Below are 11,055 nucleotides of genomic sequence, written 5' to 3' on the forward strand. Positions count from 1 at the left end.
TGTTTATTGAAGTGATCTACGAAAATTTAACAATAAGCTTTTCAAATATGTAGTTTTAGTTTTTAATGTGAAATAATACTTTTCTGAATATTTTAAGGATAACATGTATTGTTTTTATTAAAGTTCTGCAAATTTGAAAATATGATAAATTAAGAAGCGATGTTTTATGTTTACTTAATATATGATTGCAAGGAATCCTGGTAAACCTGAAATTTGACAATTTAGGCGAAAGAACCTGGAATTTGCAGGGTTGCCACTCGGTCAGGAAAAGTCAGGAAATCAGGAAAAGTCAGGAAAAGTTTTAAAAAATGACTAAAGTCAGGAAAAAATGGGGGGTTTTGAAAAAAAGGCAGGAAAAGTCAGGAAATTTGATTAAAAAAAAAAAGTCAGATTTTGTCAGTTTAAATTTACAAAATTCCTTGTTTTCCAAAGCCTTCAAACGGTAAAAATTAATTAAAAGTCCTTAAAAGTCAGAAAAAAATTCCGAAATTTTCCTAGAAATTTACAAAAATATTTAATTTTATTTCCAATGCCTTCATCTGGTATAAATTAGTAAAATATCCTTTCTAAAACTGCAAAAATGTTCTCAAAACATTTTGAACATCTTTTAATAGTTTCAATTGTTAGATTATGTATTTTAGAATAAGTTTAATTTAAGAGTTTGATTTAGAAAAGTCAGGAAAATTTTGGTAAAAAGTCAGGAAATTTTTCTCTGCTTGATCAGTGGCAACCATGAATTTGTGAAATTTTGAAAAAAAAAACCGGAGTTTTAAACAGTTTTTTCATGTTAAATACTATAATTTTGATTTGACACCAAAAATCTATCATGTAGATAAAAATAATTGTCATCTAATTTTTTATTTAAACACATTCAAAGTAGCCTTACAGTATCTTTTCAATGTAAGTTTTTATACAAGTTGTTATATAAAGTTTTTTACTTTGAATATAATATTAAATAAGACTTGGAAACGTGTACTTTCAAAAACATGGAAGAAATTCCAAAAATCTATTGGCCTTGTATATTATTCTATTAAAAATGGGTGGAAAAAATGGAATAGAATCAGATGTTATAAGACAAAATACTTAATACTCAGTTACCACCCTGTTTTTATACTTTTAACTTTATTTAATAAAACAAATAACCATCAGTTGAATAAAAATTGATCAAGTCATGCAAAAAGTATTAGATAAACAGTGTAATTTGGTTACCATTTTCATTGTATATAAACTAGGTTTTTAATTAACATTAATCGTCGTTATTTAAACCAGTGATTCCCAAGGTTAGCAAAAATTTTAAACATTTTTTATTTTGTATTATTTAAAACAGTGCCAAGGGGACTGTTATAAAAAAATTTTGAAAAACCTTGATTTTCACTAAACATATCGATTTATATTGAAACATTGGAGGTTACTGAAAGAAGCTTTAATATTGAAACATAATCTATCATTCCATTCGAAAAAACTAAAATAATAAAAGTTTTGCTGAAAAAAATCTTTTTAAATTAGATATATATAAATAAAACATGACACGCAATGAAATACTTGTTTTCACATTAAAACTTAAAAAAATATGTCTGTGGATATACAGTATGAAATTGCATAACACACAGTCTTGACATTTGAAACAAAACGAATAAATTTTCAATAAAACTATTGTGCTAAAAAAGTCTGAAAAACAAGCTAACTCGCAAAATAAAATATTTATAACGCAAAAATATGTTACAACTTATGGTTGCAAATTAAAGCTTAAAAAGATTAAGTTATCATTGTATTTTTTTTTCTACTATCTCGAAGCATAACTACTAGCATTACTTGTTAGATAAGTTTCTAAATTTCTTTCATGTTAGAGGCATGACCCTTTGTAATTTTTATAGTGCCTCCTCTGATGAACTTAAAAACATATTTCCAATTTAACCAACTACATTAATTCATTTTAACTTCTATAATATCTATTTTATTTTTAAACCATCTAACAATATGTTTATAAGTTACTTTTTAAACTAATCCTTGATAAAACTAAACTTAACACAGTTAAAAAGTTTTGTTTAATACAAATACGGTAAGATAACTATTGTAAAGCTAACAAGATATGTTTTAATTATACGGTTTTACAGTTACTATACGTATGCTAAATAAGAATAAAAACTTGACATTTTCTTTAATAAAAATATTTTTTTTTGTAATACTTTAATATAGGACTGTTTATAAAGCATATCTTTATTAAAAAAGATATTTGAAGGTAAACATTATCTCTATGTTGTAATTTTTTTGTTATAAAAGTAAAACAAAACTTTGTTAAAAATAAAAATATGAAAGTAAACGTTTTCTAAACTGTTTTTTTTTTTTATATAAGTGTAAAACATACATACTAAACAAAAAGTATCAAAAAACAATTAGTCAAAATAATTTACATTAAAGTTTAGTTCAAAAATTATCAGGTTTAATTATAAACCTGCAATAGTATTCCACAGAATAATAAGTAGAATTATACTAGTATATATATATTATATTAGTATATATATCAGTAATAATTAGTATTATATGATAATAAAAAAAATATTTAATTTTATAAATCTACCATTTAGTTTCTTTAAACTAAATATACATAATAAACACATTTATACATTATAAATGTAAACATACTTCTTTTACTTTAGAGTTATTTACTATAAAAGAACAACAATTAAAAACTATAAAATAAAAAGCATATACCAAAAGGATTTAAAATTAGATCTTCATTATACTAAGGTGTGATTATAAAAAACATTTGCGGACTTTGTATGTATTTAAACACCGTGCAAATAAATAAAATTTTAATAAATATTAACAATATACAAAAATTATTACAAAAGATTATTAGCAAAAAGGGTTGAAGACTTCGCTCATGGTCTAGTTTGGATTTTAATCTAAAATTTTTAGATTCAGACGTATTTGTATTTTATCATGTGTTTCCATTTATATCAATAACTTTTTAGAAGTAACCGTTAATTAGTAACCGGCTAAGCTGCCACAAATTTGTGGTATTCAAATTAGCTATATATAAGCTTTTAATTGTTTTGAAAAATTTCAGATTTTATTTTTTCACATCTAACATAAAGATTGAACATAACATATGTAGCTTTAAGAAACTACTCAGTTAAAAAAATTTTTAAAAAGCTTTTTTTGTTATTATTTTTTGATTTCAAAGCATATAGTTTTTTTGCTTAATATTTATATGTTAGTTATAAATCACTATAAGATTTTAGTTGTTTTGTTTTGTAAAAACTTAAATGATATTTAACTAGAAATGTTTCTTATTTACTATTTTTTAATAGAACAAAAACCAAACACACTTAAATTTTTCTTTAACATAACATACAAAGTTTAAAAATTTTTTCTTTGTTAAGAATTTCATAATTTTTTTTTGTTTTAATATGTTGTTGATGACGGTCTAAATTTTGAAAAGTAGTGAAATTTGAGTAGATAACGTCACTACAAATATAAATTAAGTAGGTGAAAAAACTTCCTACATGTTGAGTACTTTAAAGCATTAAAACATTTAGGAGCTTACTCTAAGCAATTTATTTCACTCATTATTGAACTACAAAAAAAGACGCTCAAAATATTTGGTCCTAGGACCTGCTGCACGAAGAATTTTTCGGTTATCGAGTCGTACACCACTTGGATACCTTGTTAACTGCTTGTCCAGGAGCTAACAAAGTTTAAGTTTTTTTTTTATATAACAAAAGAGAATATTCAAAAGTATTTAGTACTGGTATAATTTGATATAAAAGTTTTAATTTAAATATTCACCATTATTTTTTAAAATATTGGTACGTATATACACATATTAGAATCAAGAAAAGTCTAGTAATCTACAAATAGATGCAATTTTTTGAAATAAAACTAAATTTCATACATATGTTTCTCAAAATAAAATATCGTAACAGTGTTTAGTTTGTTTAAAATTATCAATTATATTGGTTACCACATAAAATAAAACCAAAACATAAAATACTTTTTATATATACCATTGCTTTAACTATAGATTATTTCGCCTTTGTAAAACTGTATAACCCAATAAACTGTTAAGCAGCTTTTTAGTGAATATCAAACTGATAACAGTTATATTTTATTAAAGTTAGTTTTAAGTATGATAAACTTTTATTATTTTATTGATGAATATCCTTATACATCATCTATAAATTCAAAATAAAAAAAACTTTAACAAAAGAACGTTAATGATCTGACTTTAAATAACGCGGTAGTGTCAAGGACCTTGACTTTAAAAACTCAAGGTAGTATCCTAAAACACCTTATAAATTTTTGAAGTGTATTAATTATAAAAGTTTTAAATGGATCTTTTTAATATTTTATTCTCAGTCTGTTTCACTACTACTTATAAATATGTGAAACAAGTTTTATTAACACAAGGTGCTAATTGATTAATTTAAATTTTAAGTTTTTTAATAGTGTCTACAATCTCAACCGCTCTTTAATAATGAATTTTGGATATCAGAATAAAAAAAAAGTTTACCTTTAAAAAAATTATAAAGTGCAAAAATACAATGCTTTTAATTTTTATAATGCTTGTTTTCATAAACAACTAAACACAAATTTTAGGAGCCTACGAGCAAATGCAGAAGTAATGCTGCAAAAGATAAATATCTGAATCATACTAAAACAACTATCCATCAACTGTTGAAGATTTTTATACTACAGTTTATCAAGGCAGATATAAATTTATAGGAATACAGAGTTAGTATAAAAAGCTTTAAAACTTTTTTATCATAAACTTTTCTAAGCCTGTAATATTGGCCTGATGGCAAATATCACTTTCTGAAAGAATATCAAATGTAAAATAAACTAACTATACTCAAATAAATCCTTTAACTTTTAAACTGAAGTTTATTTATAATGACAATAGCTTTATTAGTTGTACATAGTATGCCGGCTATAGTTAACACAAACTTGAGATTAACATAAACTGTTTTGAAAAATGAACAATAATGCTGTTGAGTGTAACTAATATTAACTAGTATAAATTTAGCAATTGCTCTTATGAATACATTTTTACAAAAAAGTCTGTTGTTTTATCAATTTAAAATGCAGTAACAGTTTTTTATGCTGGAAACAACGACTTTATATAAGACAAACTAAGAGAAACTTTTTTGCATTATTAAATAGATTTATTTGCTTTAAGTGCTGTACTAAAACAGTTACACAAAAATATACACTTAATTTAAAGTGTATTCGTAGATATACTAGTAATTTTTTTGTAAAAACGTTAAAATAAGAAGAGCTCGTTTTTATAAACTATTTTTTGATCATGTGTTTAAATGAAATAGAAACATTATAAGTTTTAACAAAAATTTAAAATATACAACGAATAAGTCAATAAAATCAAAATCAACATATTAAAGTATAGATTTGAGTTAAAAACATTCAGTATCAGATGTATTGTTAATTTATCATATCTTTCTATACGCATTATATAAGAATTCATTTGACGTTACCGTAAGCGTAAGCTAAGCTATCACACGATTAGAATATCTAACATAGTTATATAAGCTTTTAGTTGTTCAGAAAAACTTTTAAATTTCCTTTTTAGTAGCATAGTTAATTAACCAACCTAACATCTTCAATAAAACAAAAGCATATCAAACTCAAAATTTTATTCAACATAATAAATTTTAAAAGTTTTTGCATGTTAAGGTTTTAAAATAGAAGTTTATAAAACTTTTACTAGTTGGCTTTGTATTAATTTTTAAATTGCATATAAAAAAAATATAAAACATTAAAAAAAATGTTATTGGTTTTCTGTATACATATGTGTGTCAAAAGGGAAAAGTTCTAAATGCTACTAATTAAAACTTATTAGCATTTTCAATTAGTATATTATCTTACTTAATTTTATTATGTTTAGTTACAATTGCAACTTGTATAAATGAAACTGATGATATAGGATAGGGGTGGGCAAAGTAAATAGTTGACGGGCCGGATCTAAAAAAAATAGTCCTTAGCGGGCCGGAGCATTTCGAGTTAGTGATCTACCGGATTCAGCTGGATCCTTTTTTAGATCCGGATCCTAATTTGAAAATATTATTCTGATCCGGCTAAATACTAATTTTAAACAACGATCCGGATCCGAATTGAAGCTAGTTTGAAAAAGATTTCGATTCGGCTGGATGCTAATTGATCGGGTAGTTCGGAATTTTGAATCAATATTTTAATTACCAAGGTTCTCAAGTATAAAATTTTGTGTTAATTTTTATCAAGTAATCATAACTCTATATTCATTATAACTCTGGACCTAATAAATACTAGTAGTCTTATAAAAACAATAACTTACTTACTAAAAAATACTCGAGCCTAATATTTCAAGCTAAAACATTAAAAAATTGTTAACTATCCGAATTTATCTAATTTTGGCAATCCTTGGCTGAAGTTTTCATTGATAATATTATTCAGAAGTTAATTAACATTACAAAATTAAACTACTAACTTTTAATTTAAACAAACTAATAAAGATTCATTACAAATTTTTGCACGTATAAAAGAAACCTAACAACAAATAATTCTGATATAATAAACAGTTTTACCATAAAAAACGAAAAAATAAAATTAAAACATTTCGATGAAACACTTAACGTTATTCATGTATTACAGTTGTTTAAATCTAGTTGCATGACAGTTTGGGAAAATATGCAAGTGCACTGAAATACCGATTAGATTTGAAATTAGATTATCCTTGTTAATGTTATGTTCAGAAATGTTTGTTTTCAAATGTTGAAGTCTCGAACAAAATAACTAGTTTCATAGTCATATTTTAAAGTTGACAAACTTTGGCTCGTTCAATAATAAATAAAAATCTATCTAAAAATCTACTAAAAGCAACGAAAAATTTATGTTTGATATAAATTTTCATATCAACATATTTAAAAAACAGTTAAACCTAGATAAAAAACTATTTAGGCTTAAAATTCTAGTACTTTTACTTTTAAAATATCAAACAGTAATGATCAACTTATGAAACTTAACTAAGTTATGTACTCTAAAAATAATACTATTAAACAATTCATCTAAAACACTTTTATAATAGTATAACATAAAACACGAAATACTAAAATAAAAAAGAGATTAATTAGTAATTAAACAAGATAACCATATTAATTTAATAGATTTTTAGATTAAGATCAGTTTCACAAATGAAAATAGTACTAAACGAAAAACTAACATATAAAACTGTCATATTATATTTTAAATGTAAGGTAAAAGAATTTAGCAAAAATAATTAAACTATAAAGAAGTCAATGAGACATTTGTGGATCATCAAAGTTTTTAACAAGTTGTTTAAAATCTGAAAGTATATCCGAAGTAGATATTCTTAGTAATGACTGCAGATTGGCATCAGTAAGATTTGAACGCAGCTAACTTTTGTTTATAAACATGGTTGAGATTGTTTGTTCGCAAGTATATGTAGACCCAAACAGAACAAGTAACTTCATTGCCATCTTTTTTAAATTAACAAACTTTAACTTGTTAAGTAGGGCGTAGATCTGTCAAACTTTAGAGGTTTAAATTATTTTTGAGTGTACTGTCACATTAAAGTTTAGCAGTTCTAACTGTATATTACTAGATGCATTTTCGGTGTCAAACGTCAACTATGATGACACAATATCAAATTCTTTTATTAGTTGTTGAAAGTCTGCAAAACAACGACCAAACTCATTATCAAGTGAAACTATTGTCATCAATTTGTCATCACTACACTTAACCATATAATTAATCAAAAAGTCATAAATAAAAAATCTTGAGCAGAAAAGAGTAGAAATTGTAGTCTCAATTGTATATTTTATTAAAATTTAGTGTTGAGCAGTTTGACTTAAAATAATTGTCAGAGTTTAAAAAGATTCTTTTTATCTAAACAAGTATAAAAACAACTCACTACACATCTGGGAAAGACAGCAATTTTTAACACGTCCATTTTTTATAAAAGTCATTATGGTATGTAAGATCATTAAAGTTATTTCAGCAAGCAATTGTTTTTGGACAATTTTTAGAAAGGATTACTTCAACTGACTCGATACAGAAAAAATGACTTTAACAAAAGTGTGTTTTTATCACCACAAAAATAAAAAGCCTATTTTATAAACGTTTTCAGGGTCAAAGTTTTACATTTTTGTTTTATTGAAATAATTCTAAAAATTTTTTTACAAGTTTTGTAATATTTACATTGGTTGGCCGGATTTCATATAAATTTTGAAAATGCTTAGCGGGCCGGATAATCTACTCGCGGGTCGGATCAATTTTGTCCGCGGGCCGGATTCCATTTAAATTTAAAAAAGGTTTGGGGGCCGGTCATGTTCACTTCGCGGGCCGGATCCGGCCCGCGGGCCGTACGTTGCCCACCCCTAATATAGGACCTGGGTATAAATCGTGTATTATACCAATATCGTTGTTTTGTATACTACTTTAAAAACTTTAGTTTTTTTTTTCTTTAACATAAAAAAGCGATAATTAAAAATACAGTAGCAATATCCATAAATTTTCTCATGATAATTTTTTTTTTTGAAAAACAGATATGGTACAATACAAAACAATCATCTAAAAATTATTCATTTTTAAGGTTGAAAAAAGATCATAAAAATCTTTAAACCATAATTCGAGGTTATATTACATAATTACTATGATTTGAAAGTATTGATTTAAAAGTAGGTAGTAAAATAGTTGTGTTTGAACAGTACAACTAACACAGTACAATCAGTTTTAAAAGGTTACCTCTGCTTAACATCTTATTACTGCTAAAAAAACTTGATTTTATAACAATAAAATAGTTACTTTTTTAAAAGCTAGCTTGTTATAGTTTCAAGAATCCTTAAAAAAAATTTAGAATTTACTAACATGTGAAGTATTAATTTTTTAGACCATTTCGGTCGAATTAATTTTGTTTTAGTAATATAGTTTTAGACTTGAAAATATAACTAAAAAGTTATTGACTTCCATTTACAAAATTATCTTAAGTTCAAAATTTTATTTGGATGTTATCTTTACCGAAGCCAGTGAGAAATGTGTTTTTAAAAACCTTTACGTCTTGTAACTTTTTATTAAAACATTTTTGATATCAAAATTTCATTATAAATTTATTGTTTGTATCTAATTGATATAATTGTTATGGCTTTTAATTTATTTAAGCAACAGTTCTGTGCTGAGCCAAGTCTATACACTATAAATTACAAATAAAATTAATTAAATTCTATAGAAATGTTTATTAGTATCCTGGATAAGACTTTAAACTGTATATGTAGAGTCCAACTTAATAACCAGAAATGTTTTTTTTGTACACCACATCCTAAGATCAAACTTTTTGTTGTCATTCAATATACAAAACTGTTTTTAACTTTTTAATTGCTGCATTAGATTTGTTTGAAGCCATTTTTGATTTACAATCATTACCAAACAAAATAACTTTTCAAAATATGTTTTGCAGAAAAAATTGCACTAAAGTTAACAATAAAGTTGACCTTAAAAGACTCTAAACTTTGAAAAAAAAGTACTTTTAGTAAAAAAGATGAGTTTTCTTCAAAACTTATACCAAAAAATAAAGTTGCATGTTTTTCAGTTTTGCTAAATCTATCAAAGAAAATTGTTAATATAAGACAATAAAAAACTTTTTTGGTGTTAAAATTAAGTCTTAATATAGTCCACTCGCTTTTGCCCAGAAAACGTATTTCTTTGCAATGTGTAAAGTTTCAGACTGATATTTTTTTACCTCATTAACATAGACTTTTAAGTCAGCGTTGTCAGTAAACATAGAACAAACTAAAAAAAAATAGAACTTAAAATGAAATTTATATTTGAAATGATTTTTTGATCCTACAGAAGATATGCACACAAAGTCTTAAGAACTATATTATTTGATTTCTACCATGGTTTTTAACCCATATCTCAACGAAAAAGTCTTTTGTTTTTTTAGAAGATTGAGCATAAGGTCTTATTCTTTACAATTGAAAATTGTTTCTCTACTACTAATATTTATTTTACTGATTAAATGTGTCAGATTTTAAAGTTATTTAAAAGTAAAAGAAACCTAATTTAAGTCTGATATTATAATATGGTCCAACATCGCTAGGTACTCAAAAAAACCGGGCAATTTAGTAATGTTTACAAAAGTACTAATACATCTTACAATTAGCTTCTCTTTAATATGGTTAGAACGCTTGATAACAAATATGGTTGTCATAATAAAACAAAGACGTAATCAAGCCAAGTTGTTTATGAACAAAATTTGCTTCTACTTAAAAATAATATTACTGAGCGATCTTATTTTGTTAGACTCAGCACACAACAGTTTTACTTATGGTAAAACTAGAAGGTACGATCTATGTATACTATACTGTACAGAAATGGCTTAGATGCAAAAAATCTTTCATAGCACACTATAAGTGCCAAATGAAAGACCTTAAATTTCTATACGAGAAGAGTTTGTAAATTGACTGGATAAAAAAACTAATGATTCGAATTGAAATGCTAATATCTTTAAAAAAACATAAGAAAATTACAATTGCAACTTGTTTAAAAAATATAATACTAAAAACACTGCTTAAAAAAACAGCATTGTTAAAAACTAAACATATTTAATAAAAAATTACATGGTTGTTCATCAGCGTCGCGCAGATGTTCCACTTAAAACAAATACGTATAATAATATTTTTTCAATATGTTTTAATCAATGTTGTAATTTCATTTTAATAAATTAGTTTTAGAAGTTATCAAATTGAGGCGTTTTTTTATTACTTATAACTTTTCGAAACTCCTATCGAAAATACAACACGTCGGCCACCCGCTGTATTTATTTTTACTTGGAAAATTTTATGAACTAAGATCAGGGTTTCCCAACCAGAAGGTGTGCGAGATGGCTTTTCAGTTTTTTTTTTTTTGATAAATAACGAGACTTTTCTTTACCTTGGGCGACTGTAAGCTGAAATTTCTTTTACTAAACAAAAATATCGTCTTTAAAGCCAACAAGCAATTAGAATCATACAAAGCGGAGTTATAGATGAGAGCTAAGACAAG

This window comes from Thalia democratica, chromosome 4, assembly GCF_965202585.1.
Source record: "Thalia democratica chromosome 4, ktThaDemo2.hap1.1, whole genome shotgun sequence".
NCBI classification, from domain to species: domain Eukaryota; kingdom Metazoa; phylum Chordata; class Thaliacea; order Salpida; family Salpidae; genus Thalia; species Thalia democratica.